This window comes from Argiope bruennichi, chromosome 2 (genome assembly GCF_947563725.1).
Source record: "Argiope bruennichi chromosome 2, qqArgBrue1.1, whole genome shotgun sequence".
NCBI lineage: Eukaryota > Metazoa > Arthropoda > Arachnida > Araneae > Araneidae > Argiope > Argiope bruennichi.
Genome location: NC_079152.1, coordinates 99,220,160 through 99,242,299, shown reverse-complemented (window position 1 = coordinate 99,242,299; position 22,140 = coordinate 99,220,160).

The window sequence follows — 22,140 nt, the reverse complement described above, 5'->3', positions numbered from 1 at the left end:
CGTGAATGCGAACGCGGTGAAATGGTATAAGTAAAACGTTTAAGTTTTATAAATCTTTATAAGATAAAAAGTATAACTCTGAGATAAAAGGTATAAGTATATAGTCTTGTTAGCACAATTGTAGAACCGTATCTATTTTAATTTTATTATATCAAAAAGACACTCAAAAGAAGATACTCGAAATGCATATGCATATTCTTTTCTATTATCCTACAAAGCACAAATAGCTCCATAATGTGTCTTTATACTCTAAAATATGGAGGAGAAAAAGACAGTTCGCTTTTATGCTGTCACCCTTCAGCTTTATTCTGATCACCGAACAGGAGACAATACAAATCTGAGAATCGTGGCATTTTCCATAGTCTGCAGTTTTCATGCGGGTGAAGGACACATTTATTAGGGAGTATAGGAGAAAGTCTAGAGACATACCCTCGCCCTGATTAATTCCGTCAATGTTGGCTTATTATGCATGCGCTGGGTTAGGGGATTCTCAAGAACATGTAGCAATAGAGATGATTTAGAAAATAACTGACCCATTAAATTTTCCTCTCCAGTATCCATTGAATAATAACAGAGTGGATAAGTCATTGAGTTATGGCATTTTCAATCGTTATGTTTCCGAAAGTGTTTCCTATGTTTTTTCTTATAAAGGAAGTATTATAACTGTGTTTATTTTGCTTGAGAATGGGAATCAGAAATTTCACGATGACTGTTCTTAGGAAGACAATATAAAAATGTTTTTCAAAATAAAATATTTGTTTGCAATATATTTTATTAAATTTATATTATTTAATGTAGAATAAAATTTTATATTATTTCTCTTATAACTACATAAGAAAATTTCAGTCGTTAAAACGGATTGATGAGTATATGCAGTTTTTCGACTGCCAAGACAACAAGATTTCATCTTAATCTTGAAATATAAAATAGCAGATATATTTATCTTTTGTATAACTGGAATAATACGGTTCAAAAAGTAATATTATGAAATTAGAACATGGAAAACATCTTTTAAATAGATAGTTTGATAAGTTATCTGGAAACTTTTACTAGAAATTCAATTGATATTGTCTTTATAGACATACTAACAGACCTTTCTACATATTAACTGGTGGCACTGAAATAAATCATACAAAGAAGTTAGAAAATATAAACTGAAATAAATCATACAAAGAAGTTAGAAAATATAAACTGAAATAAATCATACAAAGAAGTTAGCCAATGTCCGATTTTTTCTTGATTTCGGGCTTTGGCCGGCCAATTCGCGAAGTAGCTTGGGACGATCGGCCAAAGTAGGAAGAAAGGAATCCAGAGCAGATTGTTTTACACACTGTTAAAAATGAAGTATTTAAAAATGAGTACTCTGTGTATTGTTTTTTTTTAAGTACAATTATTTCAGAAACGAGTTTAAATATAAGTGGCACCTCTGAGTTAAAAATAAGCTTGTAATATATAAAAATATTATCTCGTGTTATTCTGTTCTCATATTAAATCCATAATAGAAATTATTCAGTGAACGTATATGCTGTAACAACGTGATAGCGTGAAGATTGGATTTGCGCCCGTCAAAATGAAAGAATTATATCTTGAGCAAAGGCGTTGCGTATCGTGTATGAATACAAAGGAAAATTGAGTACTCAGTTTTCACTTACCTTTAAGGGTGATCTTTAGTCTTTTTCTGCTCCATGGACCTAATGTTAAAGATCCCAGATCACATTGTCTCCCGAAATATCGCTTCAAAAATATGAATTTTTTTGCAAAGACAAATAGCAAATATAAGGGCTAATTAAAACAAATATGAAGGAAATATAGTTTTGTTATTAATATCATTTAAAGACATTTCTTTGTTGGCGCCAATTGTTGAATTTCACCTACAACATGACCTTATTCATATTTTATACATAAATGTCATTATATTTATTTACCACTAGCCGCCTTTGGCGACCAGCCGGTTCGCCAGTATTAATGATCGCTAAAATTTTCAATTAATGTAACTTGTTCTCTTAGTAGCATTTTCTGCAAAATAATTTTGAGCTTCATATTTTGGTAATTATATGATTCAGTCATAATTTTATGTAGGCCTTAAACAGTTCTGTTCATTGTACTACTTTCTCTAATGTTCTGTCAGTATCCACAAAATTTCTACTTTAAATTAAAGTGGAAATGTTAAACTGCAATCAATATAAAAGCTTTTTATATTGAAGCTAACCATGTCTTTTTTTAAATATGAAAATTGAAATCAGAGTCATTTGGCAGTGAAATTATATGTGCACTGTAGAATAATTTATATAATATCTTAAAGAATTATTCAACAAAAATTTCTCTGATTCATCGTAAAATTAATTGTTTACTTTCAAAAGATTTAAATGACGCAAATAAAAATATTTTATTTTATTACAGTCAATAAATGAACTTATGAAAAAATTACGATTTTAAATTTTACATAGTCCTTTGGTCCCAAGGAATCATATTCTGCGAAATACTCTTAACACTTCAACTTTTAAATAAATAAATAAACGTCCTATCTTCTGCGATGAATCTGACCGATTTATGAAGTTTTTATGCATCACTTTTAGAAAAATCAACATTTTCATAATCACAGGCCAATCACTATCGAGAAATCCTGGCAGAAGATAAGCGTATCTTCATTGAGACAGTCGGTGAAGTAGTCTAAAATCGTCAGTTTTTATAGAAGAGTGATATTGAAATTTCATAAATCAGTCAGTTATAGTGGTTGATTTACTTGGTTGGAGTTCAACAATTTTTATTTAAAATATTGGTGTCTCAAGAATATTTTGTTAAATATGATTCAAAGAGCATAGAACCTATGTAAAAATTTAAAATTCCTGATTCATCGGAGCATTTAATGACCAAAGTTATATTAAATATAATAATTTAGTTCCTTTTGACCATTTTGTTAGCAAATGTATGCCCCAAATTTGCTGTTTGTCGCGGATTAGAATGATTATAAGTATATTAAACTATGTTTGCCTTAAATTAAATTGTTTTATTGAATTAATAATATAGGTATTATCAAAGCTCATAGAAAACGTTTCCTCCTTTTACTTTTCAGAAAATATCTTATTTCATTTTTTTTTTATTTTATACAGACACCTGCCGAAAATTAGAATTTTATTTATTAAATTTGCAATAATAGTTAATTTATTTTTTTATTTAAACTTCTATCAATGTGATGGCAACACGTTGATAAAAGCTTTTTTTTTTAATTTGACGTGCTAGTGCAGATTAAATTTTATTATTATATTGAGCAAAATATGTTAGTGAAAAATATGGTTAAAATATTTCTTTAAAAATTCGTTAAAAACCTAAGCATAATTTATAAATTAAAACATTAGTATCATTAAAAAGATAATTTTTTGAGCTTTAATTTGATGCAAAAATCGATTTTGTGCTGTATTATTTTCTGGTTATAGCGACAAAACGCTGAAATTACGCTTAGTTTTTAATTAAAATTCTAATTAAAAATTTTAAAAAATTGCTCCACGGTGCATATTTCCGACCAAGATATATACATCCCAAATTTGATAACTGTATGTCAAACGGTTTGGACTGTAGAGAGCCAACCCACACAAACACACGTTGAACTTTATTTATAAGTATAGATTTTCACATCGGATTTTGGCCAAGGTTTCCTGGGCACTTCGCGAAATGACCAGTCAAAGTAGAAAATACAATATTAATTGCAAGTATTTCGGACTTTGGCCAAACCTCTTGGCCAGTTCGCGAACTGGCTGTACTTCGGGCTTTGGCCTTAACATATATACAAACGAATGACAAAAATCGGCGCACCCGAAAACTAGCAGAAAAAATGCAATAAAGATAAGTACAATAAACAAAGAACAAGAATAGAAAAAAAATTAAGAATTTCATAGATTATTGTTGCTATGATTGATGATTTCCCATCAGTAATAACACACGTACACATGCGCGCGCAAACACACATCATTAACAATCGATAAAGTTATAAAAATATCTAAAGTTTTTTTTTTTTTTTTGTCATTAAGAATTGGCAATTTTACAGAATTCTGGAACGTCTATTCAAAAGAAAATGAATATGTAAAAAAACATACCGAAATGAATGAAATACCTAACACGAAATTCCATCTTTATTATCATAAAAATAATCTTAAATAATTTTGCGTAAAGTCAAAAAATTATATCGTTCATTTTCATTGACATTAAAAGTTATACATTAAATAATAAAAGTCTAATATAAGTTACAATAATGATGGAAACACCGCGGAATTACGTGGCCTATCAAAGTCCTGTTAAATCTGTCTATTACATGTTTTAATAATGATACACAATAAATCAAGTTAGAATAAATGATTGATTATTAATTCTTGATCTTTCCAATATTCGGAACGAAAATAGTTTCTTGATTCTTCTTTGCGTGTTTTCATAAAATAATAATATATTGCAAATCAATTCAGAATAAACCAATGATCTTTAATTTTCGATCCTTTCAATGTTCGAAGCGAAAATGATTTCTTGATTCTAGCACAGTGAATGAAATTATACTAATTGATTATCAGCACACGCAGAAATAATTAGAAGTCTAGTTCAAAGATTCGTGCTTAAAATGCAGCCGAGATTCTGCTGATATTAATTTTAAACTAGAAATAGATTCTGCAAAATAAAATTAGCTTTAATTATCATTGGCCCCCTAATATCATAGAATTATTTAAAATGGTTAAAAGTCTAGATTTTAAAAGAAATTAATGGCTGAAAATTTAAAGTTTTAATTGTACATATTCTGGTGATTAAAATTCGTTAGTATTTTCAGAAAAATTATCTAAATTATTATCTAAAATAAGCGTAGCTTAGAGAGATGTCATATATATGAGCTGTGATATTATCAATGAATATTTACTATCTAAGTTAAAATGATTTTGCCTACCTTGCATTATTTAAGAGGGAGATAATAGTTTTCTCAACGTTTCAAAATTTATTTTCATCAGAATTATGAAAGTATTATCAAATGTAAGATAAGATTTCTTCTTTTGATACTTTTAACTTAGTAAAGTACAACTGTTATTATGTAGAAATTCTTATTTCAGAAATTGTGTTGAAAATAGTTCCAAAATTTTTTGTTCTTCTTGATTAGAAAGAATAAAAATAATATAAACGCATATGATGTTATATAAGCGGTAAGTTGTATTACGTTAAAGTAGGAATTAACTTGCATGAAAGCTGATGTTTAAATAATCGATTAATGTCGCATTTTGAAATTATTCAAGGATTCTTTTTGTGTTATCCTCATAATTTAAACTCCACAGTCAGATTTCCCATGGGTCTACAATTTCGTTTCTAAAATTCCGCATAAAATAAAGTTTTTATTTTTATTTCTCTACTAAAGGGATGGGATAATCCCTTCTTAGCGACGCTAGTTAGATTTCTCTTTTTATCCGTTAAAGGGGAGGATATGATCGTACATAAGAAATACCTCATAATTTCTGTATAAAATCGATCGTTTCTTATTTTTGGCCTGTTTAAGGTGTTACACTAAGTAGGTTAAGTAGAAATTGCTAAATGGTGATGCACCACACAGCACGTTTAATCCTAGGGGATGAGAAGTATTATATATAGGGCGGACTCTTACAAGAGTCAGGTCTCTCATCTGAGTTTTCTTCGTTTCTGAGATGAAATATTTCTAATGGACTTCATTTTTATTAGAGTGGAAGAAAGTCAGTAACTAAATTTTTTGCGATTGAAGAATGAATCTCCAATTAAATCGAGTCTCATATCTTAGAGTTTTCGATACCGAAATCGAAATTCCTCTTTTCGATAACTTCAGTTCATTCATTATTGTGAAAAGTTAATTTTCTTTCCCATATATAAACTGAAATGGCACAATATTGGAGAAAATGTTTTTAAGTTAAAAAACTGCTGCGGCTGCATTACTATTTGTATCAAACTCTCAAACTCGTTTTGTTCTATACTTTGTGTATTACAACTACTTTTATATTAATCATGTTGTAAATATATATGTCAATTGTAAATAAAGTTGGTTAGCTCAGATTTGCTTGTCTTGTCTGAATGGTTAACCCGCCATATACATTGGTGACCCGGATGTGAGTTCATGTGTTATAATGAGATCTTCGAAAAGTAAATAACTAGGTTTCATATTTATACCTGCAATTTTAAGTATAAATTTGCTAAAGTTTGAAAGGTAATATTTCATTTCCGAAATCTTACATTGAAAATATTTGTTTGGAGGACAAAAAGAAATTTCAGAATAACAAACCTCATGAATGCCTTTCAAGAAATAATAATCGTGTAATGAGAAATACATGGTTACTAAATGTATATAATTGGCCATCTAAATAAATATATTTTAACTTTAATTAGTAGTTGAATAAACAGTGTACATGAAATAACATTTAAAACAAAAAAATATGAAAATGAAATAATAAATACAAATAGAATTAACAAAAAGAAATCAAAGAGGGAATCATTAGTGAATTCATTTGAATTGATTCAAAATAAAAATAACACTATTCTCAGAATGCTTCAATAGAATATTAATTTCATAATATTTAAACAATCTGCATGCATCTAAATTTCCAAATAAATTTATTCCAATTTAAAATTAAATCAGAAATCCAATTAAAACATAATAATTTTACAATTTATTTTTATTTATTTTGTTAACTTGACTAGAGATTTAAATCTATCTGTTTTCAGTTGTTTTCTATTATATGTTTATTGTAATGTATCGTTTTTATTTCTTTCCAAAATAAGCCAAACTGCCTAGTAGAGCAGATGGCAAAATTATAATTAGCGCATCTTTACACCCCCTTTTCATTCATTATTCCTCTTTTATATATGATTAAAAAATTTTATGACGATTTTTTTATTCCTATTATTTTAACTCTTTTTAGCCATTACCGTCTTCTAACCAAAGATTTTCTTATATTGCCATAAGAAATGGTCTCTCTAAATGAGGGGGAAAAAACCTCAGGTTTACAAAAGTAATGAGATTTTAAAAAATTGAGGCCTTTTTTGACCTCATTTTTTTAGCTCTTCCTTAGCTAAAATGATTTTTCATGTGATTTTATATTATTCTCGGTTTCATAGATTATAACCGTGCCATGCATTCAGCGTTTGGTTAGATGCATTGGTTCGACTGTCCTCAAGCTATTGTATCTTAATGTGTTTAAATAGATGGTGGATACTGTATTGTTCTTGATCAGGTGTTTGCCCAATACCTTGAAGGCTAATGTTTCGCGAAATTTGATCTTAAGTTTTTCGTCGTACCTTCAAAGAAGACCTTAAACGATACTGGATTTTACATTTACTTTTTAATAATTTTCATCTTAAGCGTTGTCCATTTCTAGAGATCCATAGTATATAAATTATATCAAATGTTCGAACATTAGGAATAAATGCTCAGAATAAACGTTGTTGACTGAATCTGAGGCAGACTTGTTAATGGTTGAGAACTGTAGGCCAGATTCACAGAACTCATTGGTCCAAAACTTTCCTTTTAAAATAAAATATTTAGAAATATTGATATAATGTCTACATACACTACATTAAGAGAAAAATCGTGCAGATATCGTACAATATGTAATGTTAATATAAATTAAATTCTCTTCCACTACACGGTGTGTAAGTTTGAAGTGATGCATTCCTAGACGTTGATTTCTGACCAATATAAAAAATTATTGGCCCACTTTAAAATAATTCTCGTGTAATCTCAGGATGAAATGAAAGTGAGAATGAAGCTATCCACTTTAGAAGAAATCTTACTGTATTGCTGGAACAGTATATTTGGGAAATGGAAAGTTGCCATAGCTTTATTGCTACAATGTGTTTTAAAAATACAAGGTGTTGATTAATTATTGTCGGGGTTTCCGTACCTCATGACTTTCGAATAAAAAATATTACACAGAAACCGATTACGTATTCGTAAATTACAACTCAAAGAATTTTATTAATGATATTAAAGTGTAAAGCTTGCACAATTTGCACTTTGTAGGTATTCAGCTGAAGGCGATTCTTTGAGTTGTACTTTACGAATACATAATTCTTTGAGTTGCAATTTACGAATATCTAATTCTTTGAGTTGTAATTTACGTATTCATAATTCTTTGAGTTGTAATTTACGAATACATAATCGCCTTCAACTGAATGCCTACAAAGTGCAAATTGTGCAAGCTTTACACTTTAATATCATTAATAAAATTCTTTGAGTTGTAATTTACGAATACGTAATCGGTTTTTGCGTAATATTTTTTATTCGAAAGAATTCAATAATTAATGAACACCCTGTATATGGGCAGGTAATGTTTTTGAAATAACAAATTAAAAAAAGAAGCAATAATTTTAAAAAATAATTAGCATATGTAATCATAACATAAGTTTGTTAGAATACAGAAATATGTTTATATCACAAATTTTATGCAAAAAATAAAATTCAATTTGAGCTGTACCAAAAATATATGAACAATGAAAAGAATCGCTTTTATCTCTACTGCATAAAGTAATTTGGATATTCTGTGTTTTGTACAAGAAAAGTAACAACTTCGAATTATATATCACCAATCATTCTTCAGTTCTGAAGTAGCTGAAAAATGTCTCGCAACGTCCAAATCTCTAATATAGCTGAAATTTGGCACTTAAAAGTTAAAAATGTTAAAGTTTCTGATATTCCTAAACAAATGAAGCCTAAAAGATCTATGAAATTTTATCGAAAGGTTACAATGCGATTGCAAAAAAGCGTTCAAGTCGACCATCAAAAACATTTCAGCTATAAGACAGAGACATTTTGTGAACAGTTTCAATGGAAAAAAAGTCTATTCATGAAATTATGAGGGGTTTAGGGCTTCCAATTTCAAATACTGTTCAGCGTCGTATGCTTACAAGCAAATTTCATAAGTATCGCAGAATGCGTAGGCCACTTATGTTGAAATTGCACCATTGAGAGTCATGCGTTATTTGGGCTAAAAAATGCACGCATTGAGCGGATGAATAGTTAAATATTTTCTTCAGTGATAAAAAAATAATTTAGGTAGCTCTGATGGCTGGGTATACTATTGGTATGATGTACGAAGAGAACGTCACTAGTTCTTTAGTCGACAACAAGCAGGTGTTTCTTTCTTAGAGTGAGGCGTGTTCTTTTTCAACGGAAAAAAGATATTGTTTTCATTAATGTTCCACAGTGTTATAAGGAGTATCAGAATATCCTCAAACTCAATCTAATTCCAATTGAGGACGCCTTAGGAAGGGAAAACCTAAAATTCCAGCAGGAAAATGCAACGATTTAAACCTCCCATTCAACAACAGATTGGTTTACATAAAAATAAGAGAACTGTTATAGATTGGCGAGCCAGCCATCATCCCAGATTTGAATTCCATGGAAAATCTTTAAGAAGTACTTGCACAAGTTGTGAATGTCCACTGTCCTCAGTTTTTGACTAATCAGGAAATAAAGCAATAAGCAAGCAGTCTCTTTATAGCCGCATTTGCTCCAACTCTAGCTCAAAGCATGCCCGACAGAATTTTCAGATAATTCAAAGCGATGGATTCAACATTTGAATCCACAGTCTATTTTTATTTTTTACATTTATTTTATTAAATTCTTATAGTATTACACTGTATTTCTTTCTTGTAAAAAATTATTATGATTCCATATGCTTATTATTTTTTTCGTAATTATTGCTTACATTCTTTGAATTGTTATTTGAAAAAAAAATAACTTATCCATATAATTTTGAGACTCACTGTATTTATGCCAAGTAGCTATTTTAATTGGAGTTAAAAACTCACTTTTATAAAAAAATTATGATAATATCTCAAGGAAGTTAGAGTTGATGTAACCTACTGATACTGGAGAAAATAAATATTTATTTTATTCTTCCTTTATTAGTTAATTTAACCAATGGAAGGAAGTTTAGATTAAACATTTGGAAAATGTCGAACAAAAAGCCACAACTGATAGTTTGATTGCTATGCTTATGTCTCTAAAATTTGGATCTATAATACATGAAAAATTCACAAGATGTTGAATGTAACTTTTAAATAAGGTTAAAGTAAATCTACAATATACAAAATATATGTTATTGCATTAAAATTTGCTTTAAAATAATAAATTAAAACACTTATAAATTTAAAATCAGAAGTCAAATTTTATAAATAGTGTGAAAAGTTTTGAGGAAATATTAATTTTTAACCAGATATATTTTTTAAAATATATGTTATTTAGTTTTCACTGATAAATTTATTTAATTAAAAAATATATACAGTCAAAGTATCTTGTTTCCTTTGTTTGAAAATTACATTTTTCCCATAACAGAATAGGAAATACTTGATTGAGAATATGATTAAAAGGCTATTCAATAAAATATTTTAATTGAGTATAATTTATAGAAAGGTAGAAAGATATAAAAAACCATAAAAGAAATTGAATGACGTTTATATTTAAGTGACATTCATTCAAAATTTAAAATCTAGGCAGTCCTCAAAAATTTTTCTTTCTAAAATTAGATTCTGTTATAATACTCTATTCCTGTGATATTCCTTTTTGAGTTAACTTATTACTTTCACATACTTAATGGAAGTTTTTCCCTAAATAAAGCAAAAGGTGTAATTCTAAACACTTTATTTATTTAAATAAATCCAAACTAATATTTTCTGCCATTTCAGGGATGATAATTTTACTTCCGTTTAGAAAAATAAGTCAATTTTCAAATTTAAAATATTCATTAAAATTGAATCTGTAGATTTGAAAATATAAAACTTCGTTATAAAAAATTATGATACACGAAAAATTCTAGCCGAAAACTCAAAACAATAAATATTACCAAATTATATATAAAATAATAAAGAGAGAAATTAAATACAATAAATTTGAATATTAAATTTGAGTATAGTCAAAGAAAATTATCTCTTATGAATGGAAAGTAAGAAAACATCGCATTCATTCATCCATTTGGAAAGTCACATTCATTTCAGCCATAAAATATTTGTTGATTGTTTTTAAAATCCATATTAGTCGAAAAATAGAAATTTTTCAGGAGACACTAATAACTGCTTAAAATGCCCACAAGGAGCCATAATTAAGATTTTTAAAATGTCCTCTACGAGCCATTTGATACATTGATTTATGGAGATTATAAAATAATATTTCTGAAATTTTTTCCATTAAAATGCATTTCATAAAACTTTGGACTAACAATGTTCTGAAAACTAAGTGGACTTTCCATGAATTTGCTTTGTATTGTGATGTAAGGAGTACCGAATAAAAGATTTTAGTTGCAGAATATTTTAAGGGAAGGGGTTAACGTTCCCGAAATATATTTGTTAGAAGCAATAATGGAATTTTTCCTTATACTAAACAAATGTACCATTGAAAATGAAGACACTCTCAGAAATTCGCAGCATATTCCTTTCGTAAGTGTGTCGCAATAGAATTGAACTTCAGAAGTTCACTTCCAATGTAACATATTGCTTTCTCTGCCTGAACCTTGAGCCCGTCTCACCTGTATTGCCGAACACAGCATCCGGGATGTGGACGGTTACCATGGTGATCCAGCGACGCCTGAAGTTGCGTTGAGAGAATGCGAGCAACAGGACCGCATCCCAGCAGTCTCCATCGCTGCCTCAGACATCCCAGAAAAGAGGCGTAGGAGGTATCGTTCAGACTTCGCTGGGAACTGTCTTCGACCAGTCAGGATTACTCTTCTGCAGAATACTGGAAAGTTTTTTCCCTGGACTCCCAGTTTTCATTTTCGTTGTTTCTGTGAAGTAAAGTTCCGGGAAGCATTTTGTTGGGACAGTCCGAGAAAGAGAAAATAACTAGAAAATTTCTTCTTTTGTATTGGCCGTTGAAAAGTTTTCGCAATCTTTTTAGTGGCGGGGGTTGAAGTCGCGATGGATATTTGCTACTTTTCTTTCGTTTTTTCTTACCTCCTCTGGACAGTATTTCGATACGTCATTTATATTCTGCTGAAAAAGTTCTTCATTGATGTTTTTCTTCCTGATCTTCCTAATGAAGATGGTGATGACTATGAGTGATTTGCATATTTAATTACTTAACTTGGTGTCCGTGCTTCAAAAGACGTGAGACAAAAATATCATCGTAACATTTTGAGTGTTTATTGGTAGCCTCCTCTAATAGAATGCAATTCGAAGAAAATTGTTATTATGTGTGATATTAAAAATATTGCTTTTTAAAAATGAAGGATTATTTTCGAAAAAATAATATTAAATAGTTATATACATATCATAAGAAATATTTAAACCAAAAATACACGCCGATTCTGGAATTAAGAGAATTTTATAAAGGTCGACGTTTAATTTCGATAAACAATAACAGTGAGTTTAAAAAGCAAATATTTTAAATAAGAAAACTATCGAACAGTTGCTATATTTAAAAGCATATATTACTGTTAAAAATTACTTTTTGATAAATATGAAAATCGATGTATTGATGTTAAATATTATATGTTATATGTATGAATGTTAGTCGTTAAATTCATCAAACAGTATCTCCTGGAATAATGTTTTATAGATGTTAAATGTATAACTGAATAATAGAATATAATATTACATATATAGCTGCAAATATAACCATTCGTACAATTATATATTTCCGTGGAACATTACTACATGAATTTCAACAGTACTATTATTGTTGTGCAAGAATTATTATATCTTTATTATGGATTCTCTGTGGTCTACTGATAAGAAAATAATTGTCATTGAAATATAACATAAAAAAAACTTAATCTCATGGGAATAATGACCACATTTAAGGAAAACCCCGAAATTAAAGAGGAGGAGCTGGTGTCCGTCGAAGTTCACGATAGCCAACATGAGAGCCTCATTTGACCCTTGGGGCAGGGTCGACCGGCCACCATGAAGTTAAGTGTCACAACCTTCAGAGCGGGTGCTCACCGCTTGACTACTCTCTGGCAAGCTAACCAAGCCAGACCTCCTAATGGAGCAAGTAGACTGAATATACCCTCCGACAATGAGGACACTGATGATGATGATGATGTTGAGTGTTCAATCAGAAGACGTGTCAACAGTCTGGATTCTTTTGATATAGGAGACAAGAAAGAAAATGAACCTAGAACTCCAAGAAGTATTACAACCTTAGGTCTCTCCCAGGTGAGTTTCAAAATTTTAGATTTTGATCATTGTATTTTAGAAAAATGCTTACAGTAAATGCTGATATTAAGAGCAGAACTGTTTATATTTTGAAATAATATGAAAATTTTGGTTTCCCTAGACATCTCGATTTTCAAGTTTGACAAAAGGTAGAAGAAAAAAAAACTGATTTTTTTCTCTCACTAATATGGAAACTAATATTTCTAATTTCCTTCACATTTATAAGAAAGCATGTTCTGATGTTCATTCTAGACATAACATTAGAAATAATCATTATTGGTTGAAATTTATTGTTTCTGTTGTTTTTGTATTATTTGGATGATTAAGATAAGAAATATTGCTTATAATGTGGGGGAATCTTGTTTGTACATGAATTTATAAAATGTGTAATTTTCATTTATTACTAAAGATCTAATGTTGTCAGGAATAGTTCAAAACTATCTATGGAATAAGACGTTGAGAATTTATCTTAAAATGGATTCAACTTAAACTGGATATAGCTCATAATTTTCACAATTAGTTTCAAGTTACCGTTTCCACCGTTTAAGGAATAAATTTATTTTCTTGTTTATGGAAGTGATATATTCTTACGAAGTTTCACTTTTCTTAATAATCACAAGTCATATTCAGACAAATTATTTGTAAGCTTACTTTTCAATTAAGGTTCAAATTTTCATGTAAGGTTATAGTTTCTAAACTGTGAACTAACTAACTGTAAATATTCGTAATTTCTACATTTGGTATTTGTATAATTTCAATTAATTAAATTCAAATGATACTAAAAGTGATTCTTTAAAAGAAATATATATATATATATATATATATATATATATATATATATACACACACACAAAAATATGCACATATTTTCTCAACTTTAAATAATGCTTTTATTTACCTTTTTAATTTATATAATACTTTTTCAGATTTTTCAGTACATAAATACTGAATACTGAATACTTTGAATAATTATATCTATCCTTAAAGTTCAATTCCAATTTGATATGACTGGAACTTTGTCAGTATATTTGTTATGAGGAAATTGTTAAAAGAATAAAAATACTTTATACACATTTATATAATTATAGAAGCTTAAAATTATTCGTTCCTCAGATTAATGATTGTGCAGTTTATTCATAGAAAAATGCGAATTTTAGTGAAAATTGTTTTAATTTTCCATCTTCTTTAGATGAATGTGTTGTAACTTTTTCATGTACTCTGGTGTATATTTCATGACTTGGAAAAAAAATGAGGGAGATATTTTACCTCAGACCACTGAAAAAAAGAATACAATCATTTAGTCAAGAATAATTTACTAAGTCGTTCCTTCATATATATTTAAGAAGTTGTATTTACGCCAAATTAATCAGAAACTTTATAAAAAATCGTACTGATTTCTATTTATGAATCTCTGTGTCAGTTTGCTCTTATTTATGTCGTCGGTATGAGCTGCACGTCTTCAGAAGCATTAAATAAAGATATATACACCTCCATATATCCATCCATTTTATATATTTACAATCATACCTGTATATTGCCAGTATCAAATCCTTTGAATATATGTTCAGTGCCAATGATATATCTGTTAACTATATGTCTATCTTCTATGTATGTCCATGTTGAATTTTTTATAAATGTTCCCTACTATAAAGAAATGATTGTATTATTAGTAGCATCTAATAGTTACAATTAGTGAACTGGGAGTGCTTTTTTGCATCTTATAGAAACAGAATATATATATTTCTGAATCAAGATAGCTGAATTTTCTTTTGTTTTTGTTGAATAAAATTTTTTGAATAGATTTTAAATCTTCTGATTTATTAGTAAATGAAAATAAAATTTTAAAACCTTTCAATGAGATAGAATAAGGAAAAGTTATATTCGATGCTAATTAGTAAGAAAACAATCGAAAATTAGAGCAGAATTAATTTTTCTGATACATACTTCCAAAATTACTTTAGCAATTATATCAAAAGTCAAGTCTTAATTTAAAATCATAATTTTAAAAGTCAAAATCATAATTTATGTTTTAAATAAATATTTGTTATAGCAAAATCACTTTGTTTTAAAATGAAAAAAAATCCATTGAAATAAAGGAAAACATGTTAATTAAAGAAGTTCATGTATTATTTATAAAAAGATTAATTTTTTCGGTAGTTCTTTCCATGTAGTGCATAATTTCAATACGCAATTAAAAATTCCAATACCAAACTCTCATTACTTTTTCTAAAATTGATTGAGGTTTAATATTGGAAATAATGATATAAAATATTTTTTTTATGATTAGTTTTGAAACATTTAAATTAATCCTCTGTAGCTAAAAGTCAAAATTTTTAAATTCCATTTTTAAATAAAAGTTGCAATAAAATATAAAATTTTTTTCAGTATATGCATGATGATAAGCAATGATGTTCTTTGAAGTTTAGACTTGTACATTACATATTTCCAATTTCATTGATTGGTTATCAAATAATTTTTAACCTTACTATCAGACATAATTTTTTTTTAAAATTCTGCCACTTGGAAATTAAAAATTTGAAATTTGAAATGCAACTTTTGTTAAATCCTGTTACTGTTATTCAGAATCGTGATTGATTTAAAGAAATAAATACCTTGTAATAGTTGAATTCATCCGAAAGTTTCTCTGTTTTGATTTCAACATTTTATTTTTATTTACTTCAGATTTATTTATTTAAATATATCTGTCTTCAACAGTTTCAGTAGGGTTGCTCAATTTTAGCTCTGAAACCATTTAAATTTTTATAAAATAATTGATATATTTACTGTTTTACCTGAACATGTGTAATCTTATCATACGAGAGTTAATAAAGTTCACAATAAGACTGTAATACAAATGATAAAGGGATGCACTGTAATTGAAAATTTTAAAATGTCTTAAATATTTCCATAAAAAATGATTAAGTATTTATGAAATGCAAGCAAAAATGATTGAAGTGTTTAATTATTTAACTTTTAATTTCAACTTAAAAACAATATGAATGAAATAAAATAAATATTTCATTCATAACACAGTTTAGAAGAAAACTTTGCTTTACTATATGAAATAATTGGGATTTTATTTTAAATATATAAAAGTTTAACATTTTAAACATAAAGAATAATTAAAGGAGTTTTAAGTATATCAAAAATCGATGTTTTTTTATATTCTTGTGATGCGATTTTTGCTATTTTAATGATATTTATTTAGTAAATGTGATTTCTCTTTCATTGCTTCCCAAACCTATATTCTCATTCAACCAACTCTTTGTTTGAAAACGGCATCACTACCTTCATTTATAAGAAGTAATGAATTAATTTTAATCTTTAAATTGATCAACTCTTATACAATTAACAACTTAATTTCTTTATAATAACAGACAGATGAGATAAGGTAGACTATTCGGATAAGGTAAATTATTCGAATGAAGAAATTAAATCCTTCTAATTATATCTTTTTAATTGGCCACAGAATAGAAAAACTAAAAGAAATTTGCCAAGGTGGAACAATAGCATAGTAAAAAGATATTTTGTTCCTTTCATTTTAAATGCTAGAATTCTTTGAATATGACTTATTCTTCCCTATATAAAAAGAATAATACTGCAGAAGGGAATTTCTTTTGTATTATATGTTCCACATATGCAGATTAGAATTATGAGGTTTATCAAAATTGACCGAAGTATTATTCAGTGAATCAGGTAACTTTAAATAAGGTTAATTGGAATTCTTAATACAAAATGCTTAAATTTCTTTTTAAAGTTATATACACAAAAGTAAAATTTGAAATCTGGATTCAATCTTAATGAATTTCTGCTCCTTTTATCAACATAGATTTATCAGTTATCAAAATCAGTGTTGTCAACAATATCTTCGCATGCTTTAGAAAGTCAAAATCTATAATGCGCACTCTCAATAAGTACTACCTAAATAATCGAACTGTGCCATTAGCTTCTACATTCTTGTGGCTTCTACCTTATATAGTTATAATTTACAGTATAAATGTTGGTTTTTAAGTTTTGTCTTTTTCATCTCTATTATATATATATATATATATATATATATATATATATATATATATATATACAAAAGTGTTAGAATCAAGTTAATAGGAAAAACAAAAATCCAAATAAAAATTAAACCAAAAAATTATTAAAAAATATATAAAAAAAGAATCCGGCCTGAATACTATGAAGTTCTTTTTTGGTTTTAGTTTAAATAGGTAATAAATTTTAGTTGCGATTTCGAAACTGTTTTGTTTCGTTTTCATTTTAGTTTCGTTTTCAAACTTTTTCTTACTTTAGATTGGTTATATATATATATATATATATATATATATATATATATATATATATATATATATATATATGTGTGTGTGTGTGTGTGTGTGTGTGTGTGTGTGTGTGTGTGTGTGTGTGTGTGTGTGTGTGTGTGTGTGTGTGTGTATAGAAAAGAAATTGGAAATAATATATGAATATTCAATTTATATATGGGCAGAGATTTTTATAAATATTTTTCTTAAATGAAAAAATATTTTGACTGAAATGAAAGCCATCCTAAATTTATAATTAATATGATCGAATTAAATAAATACTGTAAATTAAATGAGTCTGCTTAATTAAACTTAATGTGGGATAAAATAAGGATGAAATAATTAAAATTATGTTTAGGTACATATTTGCAGTCATTTAAGGAGAATATTTACAGTATTTCATGAATAGTCTAACCTAAAAAACTATATATATATATCCCTAAAGAACACATACCATTTACATCAAGGTAAAAGAGAACCCATACAACTTTCATTAGGGTAAAAAGAGAATAAACACGTTATTGTTCTAATTAGTGTTACAGTCAAGAAGTGTGTTGTTCAGCGATAAATATATTCCGAAATAAGAAAAAAATGTTTTAGTCAATTAATAAGTTAAAAAATTGTTATTGGAGCAGCCTGTAGGATATTTTTACTAAGAATTCAAAACAAATAATAAATGCAGGTGAAAAAATAAAGCATTGTATTATTGTGTTTAGATAAAGAACAATTGCTTACACGTATATTCATATATATACAAATGATTTTGTTTAGAGCAAATAGATTTGTTATTTGTATATTATTTATTCTGCGAGCTCGGACACATCAATAAAATTAAGTATAAACATGAATGGAATTAATCAAAATTTGAAGAGATAAAAAAATAAATAAAATAAAATGTTTGTAATTTCCCGTTTTTTCCCCAAGACTAGATTTTCCAATTTTGTTGAATGTAGACTCATTAACTTTCTCAAAATAGCTTAGGACAAATATATTATTTAAAGGCAGATCATAGATTTTATGTTATTAAAAATAATGAAACATCCAGAGACTTTGATAATCCACGATGTACTTTAATAACCTAGATATTAAATTATTATGTGAAATATTTGGACATAATGGTTCTCTTAAGACATTTTTGTTAAAGTGTCCAATAATAGTTAATTGGAAAGTTGGATATCCTACTATAATTCTTTATATTCTTTGAAGTACATTTATATTTCTAGTAATCTTGTAACTTCTAATTATCTAACTTAACCTTGTAACTTTCTAGTAACTTCTTTCTAATACTTGAAAAGTTATTGCTTTCTCCAACATATCTAGTTGATCATAGTGAATTTTACAAATGTTACAAAGAATATAAACTTGGTTAATCCCATTACATAATCTCTTTCTCAAAAATGAAAATTCATTAATCGTTTTAGTTTTGAAAATCTTGAGAGATCACAATGATAAGACATTTTTTGAAATTATCTAATGAATCAATATTTTTAATAATTTTCTTAAATATGCTTGTCTGCTATTAGAATTTAACATGATAATGTTATAAGGTTGGCATACCATCTGCTATTTGTGTGATGTTCTCACAGATTGTTGATGCATTAAGTGAAACTTTTTACCGTTCAAACTGTTGAACATAGACAAACCAAATAGAATATGTAGTTAATTCGATAAGAAAAGAAATTCTAATATTTTAATTAGATTTTTAATAAATTAACAATTTATCGAAATTCTGGTGTTTACTTTAACACTTTCTGAAGATATCATCTTATAAAATCCTTTTTAATCATGTTAAAAAAAATAAACGCCATCTTTTTCACATGAATATAGATGTTATTTATATGTTACGGTCATTTTTGTTAACTGATAGGAATGAAAAAACAACAAATAATAGATTTATCACATTGATTAATAATTAATATACTTATCAATTTATCGCATTATCGCATTTATCGCATCTTATAGGTATAAAAAAAAACTTCTTGTAACATTTCCAACAACAATTTGCATTATTATATTGAATTTCAAATTATTTTTATTGCTTCTATAAACTATTAATCACACTTTTTCTTTCATTGTTGAAAGCTAAGTAATGAAGATTTTGTTTATTATTTTTGTATTTATTTTTTATTTACTTTCATAAATGCGACTTGTGAATTTTTACGCTTCTATTTTGATTTAATTCTTTGGAATCTTTTAAAAGCCAATGAAAATTCAAGGTAAAATTAAAAAAATATATATAGCTTTTAAGTGATATCAGTTTCAATTTTTTAGGTTTTTAAAAAATCTTAAGACATTTTAAAAATGCTTTCAAACAATGCTTTTCGTAAATTGGTTTTTATTTTTCATCAAATCTTTCATTTGGTTGCATTTACTGATGTTAATACTATGATAAAATTTACTTTCTTTAACGCAAACTATATGGTTGAATTCCACTTTCATTACAACACTTTTATCCTAGCATTCTTTCGTATTTTTAGTGTTTTTGTATAAATAAAAATGTAGTATTTTTATTAAGGTTTTTCTCCTAGCATAAGTATTATTTTTATAAATAAAATTATTCTTTTTACAATACTTTTTGGATAGTATTAATATTATTTTTATTTCCAGCATTTACCTATGTTAATGCTGTGATAAAATTTACTCTCTTTAACACAAATTGCATAGTTGAATTACACTTTCATTACAACACGTTTATCCTAGCATTCTTTCGTATTTTTAGTCATTTTGTAAAAATAAAAAACTATTATATTTTAGTTCTATTTTGCCTACTATGAGTATTATTTTAATAAATAAAAAAGTATTATCTATACAATACTTTTTATCTAGTATTAGTATTATTTTTATATATCAGCATTTACCGATGTTAATGCTTTTGATAAAAACTACTTTCTTTAACAAAAATTACATAGTTGATTTCCATTTTCATTACCACACTTTTATCCTAGCATTCTTTCAAATTTTTAATATTTTTGTATAAATAAAAAACTATTATTTTTATAGTTCTTTTTTGCCTAGCATGAGTATTATTTTTATAAATAAAAAAGTATTATTTTTACAATACTTTTTACCTAGTATTAGTATTATTTTTATTTACCAGCATTTACCTATGTTAATGCTGTGAAAAAATCTACTTTCTTTAACACAAATTACATAGTTGAATTCCACTTTCATTACAACAGTTTTATCCTAGCATTGTTTCACCATTTTAGTATTATTTGTATGAATTAAAAAGTATTATTTTTATAATACTTTTTTGCCTAGTATGAGTATTATTTTTATAAATAAAAAAAGTATAATTTTTATAATACTTTCCTAGTATTAGTATTATTTTTACCAATAAAAAGTATTATGCTTATAATACTTTTTTGTCTAGTATTATATTTGTAAATTGGATAATGTTAAGACCATTAAGTACTGCATACAATTGCTCATACTACCAAGCAAAATAAAGCCGAGATTTACGAATCAAGCCTTCAACATTGCTATACTACGATATGTTGGGCTATATCTTGGAAATTTAGAGATAAATTTTTGAAAACATGTATCTAATTTTCATGCTCTCAGTTATTTAGAATTTGTTATGTTTTTACTCTGACTTAATTTTAACAAATTTTGAATTGGCTATCTATCTTTACATATAAGTTAATGTGAATCTGTGAAAGTTGGCATTGTGGAAAATAGCCAAGTATTTTATAGAATACCAAAAACTGGCCGGCAATGCATAAAATGATTGAAAATGTCGTGCATTTCCTAAATACTCCGAAATTCCTATATACTCTAATCTCTTTACCTCTTTAAAAAATATTGGTTTCTTCTACCTTATATGAGTATTGTTCATTCTCTTTTAATGCTTCAAACCTATACAAGTTTTTAAAAAATCTAGAATAGAATATTTGTAACATTGAACAGAATTTTAATCCACCTTTTAAAATGTGACCATATATCTTTTTATGAACCATATGTTTGCATATACCTTATGATTGACGCTGCATAATCAGAAATGGTTTTGGCGTCAGTAAACTCCATCAAACTCAAACCCTAAATGCTCTATAGAATACATTCTAAAAATATATTATAATTGCAACCATGATATAAAACTACAAAATGACTTGAAACGTACATGTAAATATGACGTAGAAACAAATCATTCGCATGTAAATAAAATACAAGATCTTATTTTAAAGAACGCAGTATTATCTGTAAGATGTAATTTCTTTGAGATATATTTTTGGAAATTGGATTTCCTTTTTGTGTGTTCGCGAACTTTCTCATGACACTTGAAAGCGGAGGAACGTGACGTTAAAACCAGTCTTAAATTACTGCTGTCGTATAAATATTGAATCTGGGCTTGACAGTTGCTATTACTTGCCTTTAAATTTCTTTAATCTATGAAAAGAGCTCTCATCTTAATAGAGGGATACAAAAATATTGAGATATTTGTTATTGCGGAGGAAAATTATTGGATTCAGTTGACAATGCTCTGTTTTTACAATTAGCATATTATCTTATTTAATGATGACATTGTTTCATGTTTATGCAGAAATAGATTTAGAATACCGGAAATAGTGTTTTTGATGTAGAATACTGTTATTATTTAACAGTTATACATTTGGGTTTGAATTGCTGTTTTGTTATAAAGCTAGAATTTTGTAATTGAATTTTCATTCACTTTCAGAAATGTAAGAAAGTTTAA